Source organism: Schistocerca gregaria, chromosome 4 (genome assembly GCF_023897955.1).
Source record: "Schistocerca gregaria isolate iqSchGreg1 chromosome 4, iqSchGreg1.2, whole genome shotgun sequence".
In the NCBI taxonomy this organism is placed as follows: Eukaryota; Metazoa; Arthropoda; class Insecta; order Orthoptera; family Acrididae; genus Schistocerca; species Schistocerca gregaria.
Genome location: NC_064923.1, coordinates 488,137,777 through 488,160,553, shown reverse-complemented (window position 1 = coordinate 488,160,553; position 22,777 = coordinate 488,137,777).

Below are 22,777 nucleotides of genomic sequence, written 5' to 3'. Positions count from 1 at the left end.
GCACTGAAAAATATCCGTAGCCCCGAGTGCCCTTTGATAAGCTGTTCTGCAGACTTTTCCAGAGACATAGGTACACTTGCAACTTGGATGACTGACAGTAGATTACCCCGCGTAGTTCGTTACGCCGGACGTGGAGGAGCGTGTGCTACGTTCGCTGGAAGGACCAGTGTGCGACGGTTAGCAACAGCACAAGGCGTGTCTCACAAGGGGTACTTCACGAACAATTGCTGTACCCATTCCATGCATATCATCTACAGCGCGTCTAGGCCCTAAAGCTATAGGATCATCATGACAAACGGCGGTTCTGTCAATAAATATTGCAGCTCCACTGTTCACACCCAAGATTTTATTTTCCAATGAGGCAGGATTCACAGGAGATGGTACTGTGAATTTCCATAACCACCATGTATGGGCAGACGTAAATCCCCAAGCAATTCAGGAAACAGGGGATTAACACCGATTCTCAATCAATGCATGGCCTGGCATACTTGGCGATAGATCAATGGGGCCGTACGTGCTACCATAAAAGTTAACTGGGGCGCATTATCTTGACTTTCTCATTAATGTATGGTCTACCTTGTTGGACCGAATACAAATGTGTTCATGCATGATGGCGCACCGGCACACTTTCGTCACAATGTGCGAGAACATCTGACTCAGATATTTCAGAACCTTTGTGTTGGGCCCCACACTTTTGCCTGCTCGTTCCCCAGACATCAATCTCCTAGGCTCTTGGTTATGGGGACACTTGAAGGAATTGGTCTACACCACGCCACCCCCTGCGGGTCCGGGGGTTAGAATAGGCCCGGGGTATTCCAGCATGCCGTACGAGGCGACTAAAAGTAGTTTCACACGTTTCAGCCTTTATATGATGGTCCCCTGTAGGGTTTGACCTCCATTCTTCAAAATTTTCTCGAAGAGCGAGCCAATTGGGGAAGGGTGCGTCATGTCCATCGTGCATTGAGATCTGTAGCCCACTTTCTCGTCGTCGCATTGCAGTCCTACCCATTCTCCATCTCTTGGGCGAAGAAACCTTCCTGGGTTCGTTTTCCACCATTCACTATGCAGTGTCGATTTCTGCGTCGACGATGACCATGGACTTCTTTGGACCTGATATCCAGCACGGTAGCTAGTCTGTTGTGGTGGGGCCGCCATGTAGCCTATTGGCTGTAGGTCTGCTAATGCCTGCGCCGTTAACTGCCCACGTATACCAAAGAGTAGATGCCCATCCCCATGGGCCATGGGGCATCGGGACTCCCGGTTTTGGTCATCCTGCCAGGTGGCCTTTCCTCCGGGTGGGTGGCGCCCGTGGGGAGGCCCCCTGGTCGGAGAGGGTGGCATGAGGGCGGATGGCACGCGATGAAGCGTAGTCCATCATCTCTTGCTGGTGGTGAAACACCAGCAGTCTCTAAGCTATTAAGAGCTCAATTCTCTGTGGCTATTAGGGACATTACAGGAACTGTAGCGACTATAATAGAGTGTCAGGTGGATGTCCTAAACTCAGTCTGTAGTGAACCTGTGGCCCTTTATAGCCCTCTTGAAGCTGTGGCTGTCAGAATAAGGATGACTCAGGAAATAACTAGGTGCAATATATATCTTCCTCCAGATGGTGCAGTATCCCTGAATGTATCAGCTGCACTGATTGATCAACTCCCTAAACATTTCCTACTTCTGGGAGATTTTAACGCCCATAACCCTTTGTGGGGTGGTACCATGCTTACTGGCCGAGACAGAGATGTCGAAACTTTACTGTCGCAATTGGACCTCTGCCTCTTAAATACTGGGGGCGCCACACATTTCAGTGTGACTCATGATAGTTACTCGGCCTCTGATTTATCAATTTGCAACTCTACAGCGGCAAAAGTGGCACCCTTCCCTGGAGCACCTCATAGCTCCATGCCCGTGTTCACTACCTTATCAAACAACAGAAGAAGGAGTGTTGGGAGAGATACGTCTCCACCATTGGGTGCCACACGTCACCTTCCCAAGTCTGGGCAAAGGTTAAACGTCTTTTCGGGTACCAGGCCCCAACAGCTGTCCGCAGTGTTACCTTAACGGCAAGTTATGTACCAACGCAAAAGCGATTGCTGAGCACTTTGCTCGAGCCTCTGCGTCGGAGAATTACCCCCCAGCCTTTCGCACACTCAAACGGCTGCTGCAGGGAACGTCCTCTCATTCAGTACACGTTGCAGTGAATACTATAACGCCCCATTTATGGAGTGGGAGCTCCTCAGTGCCCTTGCGCATTGTCCCGACACAGCTCCTGGGCCTGATCGCATCCACAGCCAGATGATTAAACATCTCTCATCTGACTGCAAGCGACATTTCCTCGACATCTTCAACTGGATCTGGTGCGCTGGCGTCTTTCCATCGCAGTGGCGGGAGAGCACCATCATTCTGGTGCTCAAACCCGATAAAAATCCGCTTGATGTGGATAGCTATCGGCCGATCAGCCTCACCAACGTTCTTTGTAAGCTGCTGGAACGTATGGTGTGTCGACGGTTGGCTTGGTTCCTGGAGTCACGTGGCTTGCTGGCTCGATGTCAGGGTTGCTTCCGCCAGGGTCGCTCTACCACTGATAATCTTGTGTCCATCGAGTCTGCCATTCGAACAGCCTTTTACAGACGGCAATACCTGATTGCCGTCTTTTTTTATTTACGTAAAGCATACAACACGACTTGGCGACATCCTATCCTTGCCATATTGTATGAGTGGGGTCTCCGGGGACCACTCCCTATTTTTATCCAAAACTTACAGTTCCTCCGTACTTTCCGTGTCCACGTTTGCCATAGTTCCATCCATATCCAGGAGAATGGAGTCCCGCAGGGCTCTGTATTGAGTGTCTAATTTTAGTGGCCATTAACGGTCTAACAGCAGCAGTCGGGCCCTCTGTCTCACCTTCTCTGCACGCAGACGACTTCTGCATTTCGTACTGCTGCTCCAGTACTGTTGTTGCTGAGCGGCGCCTCGAGGGAGCCATTCACAAGGCACAGTCATGGGCTCTGGCCCACGGCTTCCAGTTTTCAGCCACAAAGTCGTGTGTCATGTAGTTCTGTCGGCGTCGTACCTTTCATCCGGAACCTGCACTTTACCTTAATGACGATACACTCACTGTACGGAGACATATCAATTCCTAGGACTGGGTTTCGATGCTCGATTGACTTGGCTCCCTCATCTTCGTCAGCTTAAGCAGAAGTGATGGCAGCACCTCCAATGGCCTTCGACGCCCGAGCAACACCAATTGGGGTGCAGATCGCTCTACGCTGCTGCAGCTCTACAGAGCCCTTGTCCAATCCCGAACTGACAATGGGAGTGTGGCTTATGGTTCGGCAGCGCCTTCAGCATTACATTTACTCTACCCTGTGCACCACTGTGGGGTTCGGTAAGCGACAGGAGCTTTTAGGACGAGTCCGGTGACCAGCTTACTGGTGGACGCTGGTGTCCCTTCCACTGCAGACGTGCGCAACTGCTCGCCAGTTATGCAGCACACATTCGTAGTTCCCCTGAGCATCCGAATTACCATCTCCTTTTCCCGCCCGCGGCAGTCCATCTCCCGCATCGGCGACCCAGATCGGGGCTAACGATTGCGGTTCGCGTGCGCTCCCTTCTCTCCGAACTGGAGTCCTTCCCTTTACTTCCTCTACTTGCGGTCCGTTCACGTACGTCTCCATGGTGTACGCCTCGGCCGCAGCTTCGTCTGGACCTTTTGCATGGCCCTAAGGACTCCATTAGCCCCGCCTCTCTCCGCTGTCACTTCCTCTCGATTCTAGACGTGTTCCGGGGCTCTGAAGCGGTTTACATCGACGGCTCAATGGCTGATGGTCACGTAGGCTTCGCATATGTTCATGGAGGACATATTGAGCAGCAGTCCTCGCCAGTTGGCTGCAGTGTTTTCACTGCAGAGCTGGCGGCCATATCTCGTGCTGTTGGGTACATCCGATCATGCCCTGGCGAGTCATTTCTCTTGTGAACTGACTCATTGAGCAGCTTACAAGCTATCGACCAGTGCTACCCTCGCCAACCTCTGGTAGCATCCGTTCAGGAGTCCATCTATGCCCTGGAACAGTCCCGCCGTTCCGTGGTGTTTGTGTGGATCCCTGGCAACGGAATGGCATAAAAGCACGCACAACAAACTGCATGTCATTATAAATGTGTGGAAGTCTTCCATGCAGGCCTTTCTCAGGGAATCAGTTGTCCTCTGCCGGCTCCGCATTGGCCATTCGTGGCTAACGCATGGTTACCTACTCTGTCGCGAGGACCCACCTCAGTGTCGCTGTGGATCCCAAATGACAGTCGTCCACCTCTTGCTGGACTGCCCACTTTTAGCCGCTCTGCGGCACACTTTTAACTTTCATAGCACCCTGCCTTCGGTGTTGGGCGACAATGCCACCACAGCAGCTTTAGTTTTACGTTTTATCCGTGAGAGTGGGTTTTATACTTCTATGTAGGTTTTAGCGCATGTCCTTTGTCCCTAGTGCTTTTAGTGTGGAGGTTTTAATGTGTTGCAGGGTGGCTGGATTTCGCTTTTTATTCTCGTGGTTGGCCAGCCACTGTAATCTGCTTTCATGTTTTACTCTCTTCTGTTTCTAGCATCTCTCTGTTGTTTTCTTGTCCTTTTTTGTTGCTTTTAGTCTTCGCTGTCTTCCTTTCGATCTTGTGTCTTTTCCTATCTTTCCGTTTTGTGTTATATGTTTCGTTCGTTTTATTCTCACCTTTGTGGCATTGTTTTATTAGGAACAAGGGGTCGATGACCTCGTAGTTTGGTCCCTTCCTCCGCCTTTAAATCAACCAACCAAGTACACCACGTCAATCAACGATGTGCAGAGTCCCCAGTGTCGCATGATCAGTGCGTGCCAGCAGGTACAACAGCAACCGGGTATAATTCAAAGGGTGCATTATTTCTTATGCCGGAGGGTAGAGAGCTGTGTTATCATGAATGGGCGCCAAGTTGAGCAACTCCCTTCAATAAGTGTTTATAGCAGAAAGTGTGCATTTCCGGACCCATGTCTGTTGATCTTATTTTTCTTGTTTCGATGTATACTTCCATCTCTCAAAGTATTCGACACTCTTTTGAACACTTTATGTAAGTACAGATAGAAACGAAAAAGCACAATGGGTTCAATTAAGACAAGGAAATAGAGTTTTTCTCCTTGAAGAGCACTTGTTACAGGCACAACTGGCACTATTCGAGAAGTTTCTGCAATGAGTAAGGCGCAAAAGCAATAGACTCACATAAGCGTAATGTAAAATCCAATTCACGAACGTAACTTTTGGTAAACACGCCTTAGCAAGAGGCTCAGCTGAAGCATAGGAAACCAGCACCCTACAGCACAGAATAAGATGGTCATCAAGCAAGACTAAGTGCTTCCACGGTACCACTGTGCCTGTGTACCTGCAGATAACAAACAGCAGGGCGAAACCAAGGCCTTCTTGCAATTAGAGCGTCGTGTATTCCAGCCAAGTGAATCTGGCAATATGACGCGATTAAGGTACACGCTTGCTGCCACTAGATCCACATAACCGCCAACCGGCCATCCTGTTATTAGCGGTAAGCAACGTCTGAGCCCAACCGATCCGGAGAGGCGTTAGGTCAACGAATCAGACCATGCGAGTGGCCCCTAGCTGGTTGACGAGCAGGGTGTTGCTTGGCACTCTGCATAGAGGTTACACTGCACTCCGATTAGATATCAAAAGCACTTTACCCAGATCTAATTTCAAAATTTCTATAGTGATCTCGATTTTGATGAAATAATAGTTTTTGTTACGCCAGATTATATATTACACAGCGGGGTGGACAAAAATATGAAATGCCAAAAACCCAGCACATTACCACTCCCAATACGGTGTAGGAAAACGGCTGGGATTCAAAACAGCTTCTAGTCAACTCGGAATGGATGAATACAGGCCCTGTATGGTTTTCAATGGAATCTTATATGTACCATTCTTCCTGCAAAATATTGCCAAGTTGAGGTCACAGTGATGGGCGTTGACAACGATCATGCAACCCCTACTCTCCAAAGTAGACCTTTAGCTCCGACATAATGCACTCAAAACTACACAGAACGCTGTCATAGTTACAAATGAGACTTGCAAAGTATTGAGGGCAATGCGCAGGTGCCGTTCGTGGTCGAATACAACAAACACAATTAAAGAAAAATAAAGACAGTAAAACATTGCTGTAATACTAAGAACGAGCAAAATTAAAAGCTTTCAATTCAGCCCACCAGTCTTACATTGTAGCCAACCCCGCTTTATAAAAAAAATGGAAAAAAGGTAACAAATTGATGCACTTCAACTAGTTTGATTCATTCACACCAGAGGACAAAATTCTACACTGGTGTCCAAAATTAAAAACAACAAACTGCTATTTTCCCATCCTGTGTCTAATCCACGATATAATCTTACTATCAACCAGATGTCCGAATGGTCATGTTCTGCACGGAAGACTGCATTCCGATCATCGGACAACCATGCCAACAATGACGTCAGGGCATCTATGAAACGAGGTAGTGTTCGCTGGGTGGCCCTACATCCACGATCGCTGTGTATACCGTCACAGACGGTGCATTATGGCACAGAGAAGATACCTATCAAACCCTCTGTGGTGGAGAACCATAGAAAGAGACGATGCAGAACAGTCGCAAACTGATTTGGCCCGATGGCTCAATGTGAATCGTTCTGTTGTTTTTCGGATGTGGTGACAGTTTATAGAGATGTGCTGTATCGTGGCAAACGGTGTGGAGGAGGCTTAGGCAGAGTGACATTTATTGTCAGAGACCTGCTGTATGTCTACCTCCGACGCGTATTCACAGAAGGGAACGTCTAGAGGTTCAACTTGTGTCAAGTATCGTGACGAGATCTTGTGACTACAAAATTGTTAAGGCTTTCGTGGCCACTTGTTGACAAACTGCCTATTGGCTTCTGTCTCGGGTTCTTCGGCCGACGTTCATCTACTGATTTTTCTGACGTTTCGCCAGCACGAGTGGCTGGCATTGTCAAAGCTTCACCCTCCATTGCCGGTGGTGAACTGGAGCCGAGCTCACGGCCGCAGACTATATGTACCTGGCGCGCCAACGTCCGAGGGCTTCTCCGCAGTCATTTCCGGTGTCACACACAGTGGTCAACCTCACTGAACGACAATTGACCGAAGAGGAAGTGTCTATTCTTCAAAAACGAGGGAATTTCGCTATCATCGCGAGAAGTATACCTATGGAGGACATCATTGCCAACACCGAAGCAGCCATTCGGACCCTTCCTTGTGAAAGGGCAGAGGAAATACGCACTGAAACAGCCAGGATACTGCGCCGAGCAAAACCACCAGCTTGCAACCTGAAGAAAGAAGAGGTACAAGTCATTGAGAATCTCAACGCCGACAAGAATATATTGGTACTGCCTGTAGATAAGGGGAATGCGACCGTCGTAATGAAGACCGAAGATTATGAGCAAAAGCTCCGAGACCTATTAGATCCAACGACGTACCGAAAACTAAGCGCAGATCCGACTCGGCGTATCACACGGAATACGAATCGATTAATCAAGGCGTCTTCTCTGCCGGCGGACATACAGAGAAACCTGCGCAACACAGAAGCCCTACCACCTCGGCTGTATGGATTACCCAAGATCCATAAGAACAACGTTCCACTAAGACCGATCGTTGGCGCTCCTGGCTCACCGACATATAAACTGGCAAAACACTTGGCCTCTCTGCTCCAGTCACACGTGGGGAAGACCGACACATACATTAAGGACTCAGGACATTTCACTGAGAAGCTGAAGAAACTGAAACTTGCGCCAAACCACATCCTGGTCAGCTTTGATGTTGTTTCGTTATTTACGAAAGTGGCACTCAGTGACGCTCTGGAGCACATCGGTTCCATTTTCCCCGCAAGCCATCAGAAAGCTCTTCCATGCATGCCTCAACACGAGCTATTGAACGTAGAATGTCGATTTGTACGAACAGCTGGAAGGCGTCGCCATGGGTAGTCCTCTCAGTCCAGTGGTGGCCGACTTCTTCTTGGAACAATTCGAAGCACAGGCACTGGACTCGGCGACTTTCAAACCTAAGGTGTGGTACAGGTACGTCGATGATACTTTCGTGGTGTGGAGCCATGGTGAAGAACAGCTCGGTAACTTCCTAGGACACTTGAACAGCCTCCATGCCAACATAACATTTACCATGGAAGATGAAAAGGACAAGAAACTGCCATTTCTAGATGTGCTGGTCACGAGGGACGGCGAAAACTGGGACACAGCGTGTATCGAAAACCGACACACACGGACCGATACCTGCACAAGCTTTCAAACCACCACCCCAGCCAGAAAAGAGGCATGATTAGTACGTTCGTAACGAGAGCAGGACGAATATGTGAACCGCAACACCTCAAACGAGAAATACAACACTTGGAAACTGTCCTGAGGAGCAATGGGTACTCCACAAATTATATTAGAAGTGTAACAGAGCCAAACACTCGGCGAAGTAAGGAACCAGATAAAGAAATGTCGGGTACGGCCTTTCTGCCGTACATTTCCAGAGTGACGGACAGAATCGGCCGTATATTGCGCAAACATGGCGTATAGTCGATTTTGAAACCGACAAGGAAGATCAAAGAGTGTCTTAGATCGGCGAAGGACAAAAGAGACCCACTTGCAATGGCGGGATTATATCGTATACCATGCACATGCGGAAAAGTTTATGTCGGAATGACTGGACGATCCATTAACACCAGGATCAAAGAGCATAAGCGACATTGCAGGTTGGGGCAGGTGGAGAGATCGGCCGTGGCAGAGCACGCACTGAATGCGACCGACCACGTAATAAAATTCGCCGACACGGAAGTTCTGGCTGTAGAGAAGCACTATCACACGCCCTTGTTCAGAGAAGCTGTAGAAATACAAAAACACGCGAACAGTTTGAACAAGAAAGAGGAAAGACTTACGGTAAACGGATCGTGGCTTCCCGTACTGCAGCGAACGACCGTCACAGGTAGGAAGAGGAGAGCCGCACCGGAAATGACCGCGGAGAAGGCCTCGGACGTCGGCGCGCCATGTACATATAGTCTGCGTCTTGGGACTTTGTTTGCGGTTGTTGCGAGGTGCTGTGGGCCCAGACTTCGTATTGATGGACGATAATGCTCGATCTCACAGAGCGAGAGTGTTTAATGGAGACGGAAGATACTGCAAACATGACGTGGCCTGCTCGCTCTCCCGATCTGAATCCCACAGAGCGTGTTTGGGATGCACTAGGAAGACAGCTTGTATCACGCCAGCAGGCATCAACCACTCTCTGCAGGAAGAATGGGCTTTACTGCCTCAAAATGAGATTGATGTCATCATTCAGAGCATGCCCCGTCGTTGTTACGCCTGTATTGCTGCCAGAGGGTGTGACAGCCCATACTGGGCACAATAACCAGCTGTGTGCAAATCCGTTAAGTTGGGAGAAACGAAGAACATTCTTGGCTACCTCTGTCCATGTTGCAGTTGTTTGCGTTCTGTATTCATTACATTGTTTCTCCTTTAATATCACCTGTTTATAATGTTTTTTTGGAAAATAAACGAAGTCTTGCAAAATGTCTTTTCGTTGCTCTATTTTTGGACACCAGTGTATTTTTTGCGTTTCCTAAATTTGAAAATCGATAAAGTTGATATCACATTTTTAAAATGCGTTTTGACTGGATATGACTGTAGGAGTGTGCATAGCGGGTTAGAAAATACATGATTTCATATTAAAATCAGTTTTGTCCACCAGCTGACACAATGCTTTTCGAATAATTGCTCCTCGTGTGTAGATGGCCCAAGTCTTGCACTGGTCGCCAACCTCACACACCTGCACCGGTTATCACACTGGAGTCGCATTCGGGAGGGCGGCAGTTCAAATCCGCTTCCGACCATCCTGATTTATGTATAACATAATTTTCGTAAATCGATCCATTGAAACTGAGGGATGCTTCCTTTGGAAAGGGTGTTTCCTCGTGCTTCAGACAATGCGAGCTTGTGTTGCTTCCCTAACGACTTTGATGATGACTGGACGTTAACCTCTAGTCTCCCTTCCTTCCCTTTTCCAGTCAACATCACTTGGCGTGGATGATGGTGATGAATGCTTTTCCAGTGAAGACTTGCTATTGTGTCGTGCGACCGACGAGCTTAAAGCCGTCATTCCACGGGCCGTGGAAAAAGACGTGGACGAGGAGCTGTTGACGTCACAGCGAGCAATTTTACGTACCACTGTACTGCGGAGCGTGAAATAAAGAATCTGGAATGTAAGATTATTGCCTTTTGGAGAGGAACGTGAGTAATGAGATATGACATCATTATACACTACAAGCAGGACATGGAAACTGCCTAGTGTATGGTGCTAAACATTGTATTAGACGGGTTTTCTTTCTCACAGAATGCATGGTATGAATGCAAGCAGTTTCAGAGCATTAACGAATTGAGGATCTCCCCAAAACGCGAAGTTTTTGCGGATATTTGTTGTAATAAAGTAACATTAAACTACATATCGTAGCAGATAAAGGCTTCTTGTAGCGAATGTTTCTGATGTTATAACTTGTGTGCTAGGAAAACATATAGCTTCAGTGCTACGGCACATTGCTGATCTATCAAAATCACTATGTCTCAATACCAGCGTTGAAGCTATACCGTAGTTCATAGCGTTGTGAGTTCTGGAGCTGTGAAGAGAAAGATTTTCGTGTCTTCCACTTCCAATACTTTTCACCTTTTGTTTTCTAAAAGATTCTTGATCTTTTCCGTTAATCTACATCAAATGTAAATGTTATTTATTATAAGTAATACATCAGCTGCAGTTCTTGTTTCAAAGGCCAATGACTAGAATGTTTCCCCAGTAGCCAGAAATCTCAAAATGGCCACCAGTCTATGTCTGAAAGTAAACACAAGTTACGCACTGGAAGGTTTTGCTATTATGACACTCTCTGTACAGTGTACAGGATGGTCCATTGATAATGACCGGGCCAAATATCTCACGAAATAAGCAACAAACGAAAAAACTACAAAGAACTAAACTCGTCTAGCTTGAAGGGGGAAACCAGATGGCGCTATGGTTGGCCCGCTAGATGGCGCTGCCATAGGTTCAAAAAAAAAAAAAAAAAAAAACAAAATGGTGCAAATGGCTCTGAGCACTACGGGACTTAACTTCTGGTCATCAGTCCCCTAGAACTTAGAACTACTTAAACCTAACTAACCTAAGCACATCACACACATCCATGCCCGAGGCAGGATTCGAACCTGCGACCGTAGAGGTCGCGCGGTTCCAGACTGTAGCGCCTAGAACCGCTCGGCCACTAGGACCTGGCTGCCATAGGCCAAACGGATATCAACTGCGTTTCTTTTAAAAATAGGAACCCCCATTTTTTATTTCATATTCGTGTAGTACGTAAAGAAATACGAATGTTTTAGTTGAACCACTTTTTTCGCTTTGTGATTGATGGCGTTGTATTCGTGTGGTACGTAAAGAAATATGAATGTTTTAGTTGGACCACTTTTTTCGCTTTGTGACTGATGGCGCTCTAATAGTCACAAACGTATAAGTACGTGGTATCACGTAACATTCCGCCACTGCGGTCGGTATTTGCTTCGTGAGACATTACCCGTGTTACAGTGGACCGTTTACCAATTGCGGAAAAGGTCGATATCGTGTTGATGTATGGCTATTGTGATCAAAACGCCCAACGGGCGTGTGCTATGTATGCTGCTCGGTATCCTGGACGACATCATCCAAGTGTCCGGATCGTTCGCCGCAAAGTTACGTTATTTAAGGAAACAGGAAGTGTTCAGCCACATGTGAAACGTCAACCACGACCTGCAACAAATGATGATGCTCAAGTAGGTGTTTTAGCTGCTTTTGCCGCAATCTGCACGTCAGTAGCAGACAAATGGTGCGAGAATCGGGAATCTCAAAAACGTCGGTGTTGAGAAGGCTACATCAACGTCGATTGCACCCGTACCATATTTCTATGCGCCAGAAATTGCATGGCGATGACTTTGAACGTCGTGTACAGTTCTGTCACGGGACAGAATAGAAATTACGGGACGATGACAGATTTTTTGCACGCGTTATATTTAGCGACGAAGCGTCATCCACCAACAGCGGTAACGTAAACCGGCATAATATGAAATATTGGGCAATGGAAACTCCATGATGGCTGCGACAAGTGGAACATCAGCGGCCTTGGTGGGTTTATGTATGGCGTGGCATTATGGGAGGGAGGATCATCGGCCCCCATTTTATCGATGGCAATCTAAGCGGTGCAATGTATGCTGATTTCCTATGTAAAGTTCTACCGATGTTACTACAAGATGTTTCACTGCATAACGGAATAGTGATGTACTTCCAACATGATGGATGTCCGGCACATAGCTCGCATGCGGTTGAAGCGGTATTGAATAGTATATTGCATGACAGGTGGATTGGTCGTCTAAGCACCATACAATGGTCCGCACGTTCACCGGATCTGACGTCCCCGGATCTCTTTCTGTGGGGAAAGTTGAAGAAAATTTGCTATCTTCATCCACCGACAACGCCTGACAACATGTGTCAGCGCACTGTCAATGCATGTGCGAACATTAGAGAAGGCGAACTACTCGCTGTTGAGAGGAATGTCATTACACGTATTGACAAATGCATTGAGGTTGACGAACATCATTTTGAGCATTTATTGCATTAATGTGACATTTACAGGTAATCACGAAGTAACAGCATGCGTTCTCAGAAATGATAAGTTCGCAAAGGTACATGTATCACATTGATACAACCGAAATAAAATGTTCAAACCTACCTACGTTCCGTATTTTAATTTAAAAAAAACCTAACTGTTACTAACTGTTCGCCTAAAGTTGTGAGCCATAGGTTTGTGACTATTACAGCGCCATCTATCACAAAGCGAAAGAAGTGGTGCAACTCAGACATTCATGTTTCTTTACGTACTACATGAATATGTAAAAAATTGGGGTTCATATTAAAAAAAAAAAAACGCAGTTGATATCCGTTTGACCTGTGGCAGCGGGCCAACCATAGCGCAATCTGGTTTCCCCCTTCAAGCTAGACAAGTTTCGTTGTGTGTAGTTTTTTCGTTTGACGCTTATTTCGTTAGATATTTGGCCCGGTCACGATCAATGGACCACTCCGTATATACCTCGGTCATGGACTGGCTCATGTTTGTTTCTTGTCAATCCTTTTTTTAAAGACGGTGAGCAGTTTCGAAAAAACCACACTTCATTCAAGTGAAATTAGGAGAGGAATCTCGATCTTGAAATGTGTGTGATGAAGTGTGCTGATAGTCAATGCAACATCGACTGTATGGATATTATGCATGCACAAACTGTTATTAGATACTATATCTCAACTACATTCAACTTAAAACCAAAGGTGGGATGAAAATTGAGTTGGGTTAACAAATAATCTCTACTAGTATGTATCTCAGGTCCTTGTATAGCATACCGCTGTTGAAGCCATCGACTAGTCTCGACTCTTCTTCGCCGTTTTCTCCGTTATTTTTCGGAAATCGCTAACACAGTTAACGCAGATATCTTACAGGGGTCCATTTTCGTAAAGAAACTGTGTGATTTGGGAGCCAAATACGAGATCTGTTCAAAACATTCCGCAACTTTGTCCAGAAAATTTTTCTACGCTTACTTTTAACTTATTGTGCATGGTCTTCTTTGGAATACTCTGCTGCACAATTGGTACACTGCATCCAACGCCATTTCCACTTCCGGACGCAGTCATGGTACGCCTCTTGCTGGATCGGAGAAGGGCCGTCTGCGAACTTCCTTTTAACTCGTCTATCGTTGCAAATCTTCGTCCTCTGAACGCGGTTTTTAACTCTGAAAATAAAAAAAGTCTGCAGAGGCCAGATCTGGAGAATACGTGCGATGATGCAGCACAACACAGATTTTTTTTCTTTGCAATAGTCACGCAGCAACAGAGATGAACGTGTGGCTGTATTGTCTCGCCATATTTCAGGCCGTTTTCTTCTCACATTTTATCGCAGGTTTTGCAACACGTACCGATGGTACCATCGATTAACAGTCTGTCCCTGTGGCACGAATTTATGATAAACTAACCCTTCAAAATTAAAGGAAACTATAAGCATGGCTTTGACACTTGACCTAACCGGACGACTTTTCCGGACCCATAGTGACGATTGACACTTGGTCTCAACATCATAACTGTAGACCCACGTGTCACCACAAGTTATCATTCTCCTAAGGAACATCTAGTTCTCATTTGATAGATAGCTCTTCACAGATTGCGAGGCGAAAGTCTGTCCGGTCTTGATTCATGAGCCGTGGGACGACCTTGGCTGCAACACGTTTCATTATGTGATTCTGTGTCAGGACTTTATGACATGATCCAACTGAAATGTTACATTCTTTTGCAGTCTCCGGGACTGTTAGTCTTCGACCTTCCTTACATGAACGTTGTAGGTAGGCGTCGATGGGTACCCTGAACGAGGGTCGTGTGTATCTTACGTCCGGCCATTTTTTAAACCAAATGAACCGTACGTAACACCGAATACGGCTGTAGCACTCATCAGCGTAGGCTTTCTGCATCACTTGGTGTCTCTCTGTATAGATTTTCCTAAGTTTCACGCGAAATTTAATGCAGACGCGTTGCTCCTCTAGCTCTGCCATCTCGAAATTGGCTAACTGTGCGACACAACGTTCTACTCAATGCAGCACTGAACAACAAGTAACACACATACAACAATGAAACTTTCGGAAGTTACACACTAAACACAAGCGTGCAGGGATGTCAACCGTAATTCGCTCCGACACTGGAAAGTTCCTTCTGTTTACTAGGGCTGAATAACAAAAATTCTCTTTGGCGGAAAAACGGGGGACAAAGCAGACACAAACATCTCCCATATTCACAAAAGCAAGCAAATTATTAAAAAATAAAACATCCTGTGAAATACGGCACACGCAAATAATCAACTAACAGCACATGTAAGCATCCTCAATTTAACTAATTTCCAAGAACGAACTGGTAGCTCGCTGGTAGTGGAATTCAGCACCCCGTGGGTGACCAATATCAACAGCTAATTTCTTTGTACTCACCACTCTGTTCGTTCTTGCTTTCCATCCTGTACAATCATTCACACCTTCAGCCTATTCTTTATCAAAGAAGTTAGGACGTGCTGCTTGCAAATGGAGGTTAAAAAGAAACCGTGAACAAAATTTCTGAGATGGCCTATAAAAATTGTACGTCACACACTTAGAACCTTAAGTATGTCACACACGCATCTCCTACCAGGTTTCACATGGAATCGTCATCCAAATTACTCATCAGCCGTTACGACCACGTCTGAACTAGGCGGGGTGAGGCCCCAGGTAACTTTAACATTGCAAAAAACGCTGCTTCTACGAGTGAAACTATACGATTCTTTTTTTAGAGCTGTTGCTGCTCTCGTGTGATCAATGCACCAAGTGATTGCAGCACTATAAATGGATAACGCGAGCCCCCATGCTCGCCTCTGAGAAAGAAACCCTAACTGAAAACTTTAATTGTAAAGGCAAAATTTCTCAAAAAATGAATGAATGGCCATAACGACACGCTAACTGTTTCAATCCTGAAAAAGAGCGGATTAGTAACAGTATGAAACATTTTATCTCATCCCACGGTGAAATTGGCGGCAAAGACGGAGATGGCCCTCGATCGCGTCCGCTCAGTTCAGCCGCTACCCCAAGAGTGACCATCATGGCGGCCATCAACGGCCGTTCCCTTACATGGAGGGGAGGGGGACCTGTTGCTAACCCCGGACTACCCCGTGGCAAACAGGTGCATCATCGCTGTCTTTACTCCAGGCTTAGGTTGGCACTAACCGACCTACAGGGTGACCTCATCTCTGCCTTGGCACTACCAGCAGACGAACTCTTAATACAAACCCCAGACTTAATCAACCCAAGGCAACGTAGTGGGATTAGGGAAAGGAAGTGCATTTATGTAATTATGAATTGAATTAAATAAAGATGTAGTCCACTTCTTCACTCGAAATATCACACTATTTAAACTAAAAAAAGTTAAAGTTTACTCAATATAATGCAACAAAAAACTTATCAACACACCATCGGAACGAAATTACGAATGTTTCATAAATTTTGCCGGATGTCCCGTCCACGTCCACGTCAACATTAGCTGCCTCGTCCTGTGCGGGGACGCCTCGGTAGCTGCCCGGTCAGCGGGGCGGATTGCTAACCGAAGGAGTCCACCTTCGATTTTCGGCCGTGTCAGAGATTTTCTCGGATCGGGGCTTCTGTTATGTTGTCCCCATGTTGGCTTCGCCATACGGACATTACACTATTGAGATGGCTGTATGTGCTTGTTCCGAAAGCCGAGAAATGAAAAAGAAGGGATCCCTGTTGCTTACTATGAAAAGTTTGGACTTCAAACCAGAATATTGGTGCAAATTCTGGTGACCAGGGACTATACGACAATTTATACTAAGACCTGTCAACGTTGCAGTGGCCACATTTTTGTTATAAACATTTCTTATGTCACCTTGACGCCACGTCGATCGGTACCACGCAAGGCGGCGTTAGCGATTTCGGCTACACAGGCGACTTCTGGGACGCTCGATGCTGTAAAAACTGATTCTGGATGAGCCAATGACAATAAATGAAGGCTGGCAAAACTGAATGGAACGTGAATGTATCACGCTGTTTTAAAATTTATTTCCACAAAAGAAAGCGAATTAGGGAGAGTTAAGAACTTTGGATCGAGTAACTAAAGCTGACAAAGGCGAAGTGCCCTTAGAATTCCGTTACTCGAGCACGGGCTTCTCTGCGCTGGCTTCTGCCGTTCAGTATAATGGCTGTCGTCCTTGAGCTACGTGTGCCCTCTTGCTGTTCAGCCGTAGCACAATCGCAGCAGAGGGCGTGCAAATTGAATACTGCAAGTACCGTGGCGGGAGCTACGTCTGCTTTGCGAGCTCCTGAGCCGTGATTAATTGGGGTAATTGCTTCAAAGGGCCGTCCCTCCGAGCCACTAGCCGAGGCACACGTCTTGACGTGTCGGGAGGAGAGCTGCCACGCGGCCGCCGGCGGCACGGGGACGAGGGAGCGCGACCCGCCGCCGCCGCCAGCGTCGAAGAACGCAGCCGAGCAGACCGCACGAGGCAGGTGCCGGCGTAATAGCTACTCAGAAGCTACCGAGCCGACGGCAGGTGATTAAATTCTAGCGAAAATTCAATTATATACTCCTTCTTGTCTATGAAGCACTTCTGTCAGAACAGATAAGTTGCGGTAAATCGTAACAGCTCTGGTATACGTGACTGCTATAGTTATCAGGGAGCCTCTAATAGCAGCACACACAGCAAGACTCACTGTCGACCCTCCCGGGTGTCGACGACGGAGTCGCTATTTCCAGCCACTGGTGAAACCATATTTCTAAAGACTGTATGTCCAAATAAAGGAAGGCCACTAGGAGCGGTAGGACAAAATTCGTGTCAGTCCACTCAGCAATGTTGCCAAATTTATTCAAGATAGCGGCGATAGATATGGCAACGTGGCAATGATGTTATGGCGGAAAGTACAAATTTTGGTGGGAAAAGAAGGTCATTTGGGCTACCTCTATTAACCTACGAAAGTGGTGGGAAAATAGGTCACTCAGAATACCTCCACTAACCTGACCCATCCGACCAACACCACTTACTTGGAAATGGTCGGAAAGGACTCAGCCTGTGCTAGGCTGCTGGATATGATGGACGTCAAGTCTTTATTTTGTATGCAGTGTTTATTTCAATAACTTGAATTGTCGCAGGCAGTTGCTCCATCCAGTGTTTTCACCACAAGATCTGGAGTCCAACTGACCTAGTACACAATGCTGCCACCAGAGGGTGCTATCATACCTCCCCTGACGTAATCCAAGATAGCGGTCTGGGAATATATGGTGGGATCCAATAGGAGCCCTTAATCCAGGCAAGAGTTAGACTTCAGCCAGAAGGATGGAAGCACCTGGTAATGTCATTGGAGGGGGTAGCGCACATAGCCCACTTGCTGGAGCAGGACAAGTCCATTCCACTCATCGATTTGTTTGATGAGAACGTGCGATCTGCTCTCAACACATCGAATGCTGCTGGTGGTCCTAAACAACAGCAAGATGGAGGACAGTACTGGTCACCAACAAACGATCCATCCCAACAGAACATCCCTGTGCTAGTGCAGGCATGGAGTGCAGATGCAGTGGGTAAGAAGGCATCAAGTGTGCTCATGCTTTTCAGCTCTACATACAGTTTAACTCCCAGTGGAACGAAACATCTAAACATTGGTATAGGAGCATATCATGACAGGGCTTGCATGCGAGAATACAAATTGAAAATGCATCAAAGGGTGTTAAAGAGCCAATTTCTGAGTTCGTCTGGGACGAAATATGTCATGCAGAGCGCTACATCAATCAGCATATGATTACAGAGTATTATCCAACTTGTAACCCCCCCCCCCCCCCCCCCTTGCCAGACATTCGCCTTACTGGTGTGACACTATCTGTTACAACAGTGTATGGTGACTGTGCACTATGTGTGAAATATAGTGACAAGTGTGTTTATCTACGGTACGCCTCAGTTGTGAACTTATACGATCCGGATATTGCGCTACTCCTTGTGTTGGAGAGCCTGGATCGTTGGTTGCCGAGCATAGACTGCATACAACGATGTAAACTTCCTACGTGTGCATAGTACAGATGTTGATGATTTGGAGCAGGACCTTTGTTTGCACAAGAATTCAAGACTTCGTACCCAAAAGTCTAAGAAGCCAACCTTGCCTAGGCTATTGGACGGGTCACAGGTGGAGGATAATGAATGTTCCATCATATATGGTGGACAGCTGCGAGTACAAAATAAGTACTCCCGGACCAAGGCAAAACAAAATCCACTTTGCGCCTTCCTTGTAGCAAGCGACAAAGTGGTCTGCGTCTGTTCACCAGTGGTGCGGCTGAAATTAATATTCTGGTGCTAACCCTTCCACTCTTAATATTCTGAGTTCACTCAATGAGTCTACTCAACCCCACCTGATTCTAGGTACAATCATCTTGGAGCATTTAGATAATCACAATATTACCCCAGGTGGTCAATCCACCGCCAGTATTACTGGCGCAACTGGCCTTGCGGATTTTGGGGCAGCCAGGTTAAAATGCAATGTGATTCACCAGAGAAAGCCAGAGTCCTCTGGCCAACTTAAAACCAAACCAAATACATTTTTGCAACGCATAACATACAAATACTTTTCCAACCAGGCAAACTTCATAAGTTTGGAGATGCATTAAAACAACAGAAGGTTCAAATTTTGGCACTTCAAGAAATACGAATGACGGACAATAACACCATGGTTCTCGGCAATTATCGTCTTTATTGAAGTAGAACTGATAAAACTATTCTTAATAATGCACCACATCTGGGAGTTACTTTCGCAGTCTCCAAAAACATTTTAATCTTAATAACGGAGGTAATACCCATTAATAATAGATTAATGACAATTTCTCTTAAATGCGCAAATAAAGCATACACTTTAATTAATGCCCATATGCCAGTCAATGAGGATAACCGTAAAAAACCTGATGAAGTTAATGAAGCTTCGGAAACATCAGAAATCATCTCGAAAATTCCCTCAAACCTTGCTAAAACTTTAATGGGTGATTTTAATGCTCAGTTGAGAAAAGAGAATAAATATAAGAAAGCGGTGGATCGATTTCCTGCGCATAAATGGACAAACCAAAATTATCAAAGACTTGCTGAAACATGCAAAAATCATGTCAACACATTTAAAAAAGAGCCCTTCTAAACAAAAAACCTGGCGGGCACCAAATACATTCAATGGGAAAATTTCAAATCGATCATGTAGCAATTTCATATTCTAAGTACAAAGAAATTTTAAATATCCAAGTTAGGAAAGGGGCTAATATTGATTCTGACCATTATTTAACGCTAATAAAAGTAAAACTTCAGCCTCGAAACTCTTCAAAACAAAAAATGTTATCCCAAAATTTGACACTGCTAAAAAACCCCAAGTCTAACAAGTGAGTTTGACAAAAAACAATCCAACAATTGGCAAAGCCTAAAAGAAAAGTTCATCAAAACAGTACAAAATTTACTTCCGCTTCGAAAGAAACAAAAACACCCTTGGTGGAATGGGGATTGTGAAATAGCAGCTTAATCTAGGCATGAGGTATTCAAAAATTGGAATAGTAACAAAACTGAAAAAAGCACAACAACTTTCTCACTGTGAGACAAGAAACATCTAAATTAGTACGACAGACTAAAAGAAACTACGAAAATGTACAACAATACAAGAAACTTTTATAAAACATTCAAAACAAAATAACCGGTTACCAAGTCTTTGCTTCAAAAATGAAAATAGCACTTTGGCACTTAACAACCAGGGAAATTGGAAGGTACTTTGGAAAACTATTGAACTGCCCAGAACCATCGAATAAATTCCAAACACAGCAAACGAATAACACCAACCCTAACTCTAAAGCACCTGACGAAATCGAAATAACTAAACAAATTAAGAGACTTAAAAACAATAAAGCATCAGCAAAAGACGGTGAAATCGCATAATTACTAAAATCAACTAGCTCTAACACTATAAAAGAGATCACTCAACTAATAGGACATATCTGGCAAACTGGAAAGTAGCTGAGGAATGGAAAACTACCCTAATTCATCCAGTGCATAAGAAAGGGGATAGAACCGATGTTAATAATTACTGATGAATCTCTCTTCTCCCAGTCACATACAAAATTCTCTAGCAGTGTTTACTTCATCGAGCCCAAGAACAGCTAGAACTTAAAACTGGTGAATACCAAGCAGGCTTTAGACCAAGTAGATCCTGTCCGGAAACAAATTCTTGCTTTAAAACTAATCTTCAGACATCAAAGGATTTCTACTAACAATATTGTTTATACATTTGTGGATTTTAGAAAGGCTTCGACTCAGTTGATCGTGAATCTCTTTTTCAAATTTTGAAGTAACAAGGAATAGATAATAAAACTATAACAATGATTCAGGGAACGTTAACCGACACTAGATCTAAAGTTAAATTAATGGGAGAGATTTCTCAACCATTTGACCCTGGTGTTATACAGGGAGATGGACTCTCTCCATTACTGTTTGACTGAGTTTTGGAAAAGGTAATTACAGAATGGCGAGAACAATAGTCGATTCAGAATACAGACCAATCAGTCAATTTAGGCAGGAGTGATACTGGAATAGATTGCTTCGCCTTTGCAGATGATCTGGGAATTTTAACCAGGGGTGTCACCACAACTCAAAAAGAAATTGAAATTCTTAAAGAAGTCTCGGAAAAGTACAAATATCATTCGAAAAATCGGAATACATGACACGCAACAAACAAGCATCAAAGTCTTTGAACACGAAATATGGAAAAATAAAAAGTGTATTTCAGTTTAAATATTTGGGGGAAATCATACAGGAAACGGCCTGGAAAAAGATGCAAATGAAGTTCGCTCTCAAAAGATGGCAACTGCACTCAGGTTAACACAGAATATTTGTAATAATAAATCACTTTCTAAATTCAGTAAACTTAGACACTGAAGCACTGTAATCAACCCTGAACGTCTTTATGGAGCAGTAACTTTAATTTTAAATAGTAAGACGGATACTGAAGAAGATCAAAATAAAGAAATAAAGATAATTAGGAAAAGATTAGGACCCAAAATTACTGATGGGGAAACTTATAGGCTGAGAGTAATAAGGAAGTAGAAGAACGCTCAGATATGCATGGTGAAATGAGAAAACAAAGACTTAAATTTTACGGGCACATTAAAAGAATAGCACCCACTAGGTTGAAAAAACAAACAGTAGTATTCTACGAAAACCGAAGTTAGGTCAAAACTGAGACAATGAAACAGATTGAGGACGATCTTCAAGCAGCCGGTACAACTCAGGGAGACCTTACAGATAGGAAAACATTCAGACAAAAGATATTTGATTGGAAAGTTGGTCATAGCGAAATTAGAAAACGGACTGGAACACTGTGGTCTGATGAAAGAAAGAGATTTCGTTTTGAAAGAATTAAACAAATTTGGGCACAAAGAAAGGCAAACCATCAAACGTGGTCCTACTGGGCCCATATTTGAATAATAATAATAATATAATCTCAAACTGTGTTTTTGTTTTGATACCTCGTTCATTATAGTCCAAGTATTACGCTTATAAATATCATTATTTTTCAATGTTACACCCATAATGATCCAGCAGCAGGATCAGCAGCAGACAATTACCCCAAACATCGCCTCACCAGTTATTGACGAAATGAATGATCAATTTACTCTTCATGGGTAAAATATATATAGCTGATCTCTCTGTCTAGCCAATATAGCTCAGTTGGTAAAGCGATGGAGCTATAGTGGCTAGACATACTATTACTATCCCTTCAAATGTATCTTTCTATATATGCCAACTACTTGACTGGGTGGGAGAAACATCCTCACCACAAGGACTTTGTTGTCGATGACTGGTCCTGTGAAGATGCAAGAGAAGACCTGAAGAAGAAGAACAGAATTCTCCTTCCTGAAAATACACGAGATAATATTGTAAGCCCATCCAATTGAGACAAGACTAATGTCTTCATGACGCTAATAACACATGTAGATGGAGTCAGATTTGAACATGTTTGTATATTCTCTAACGGTTCTAGGCGCTTCAGTCCGGAACCGCGTTACTGCTACGCTCGCAGGTTCGAATCCTGCCTCGGGCATGAATGTGTGTGATGTCCTTACGTTAGTTAAAGTATTTCTAAGTTC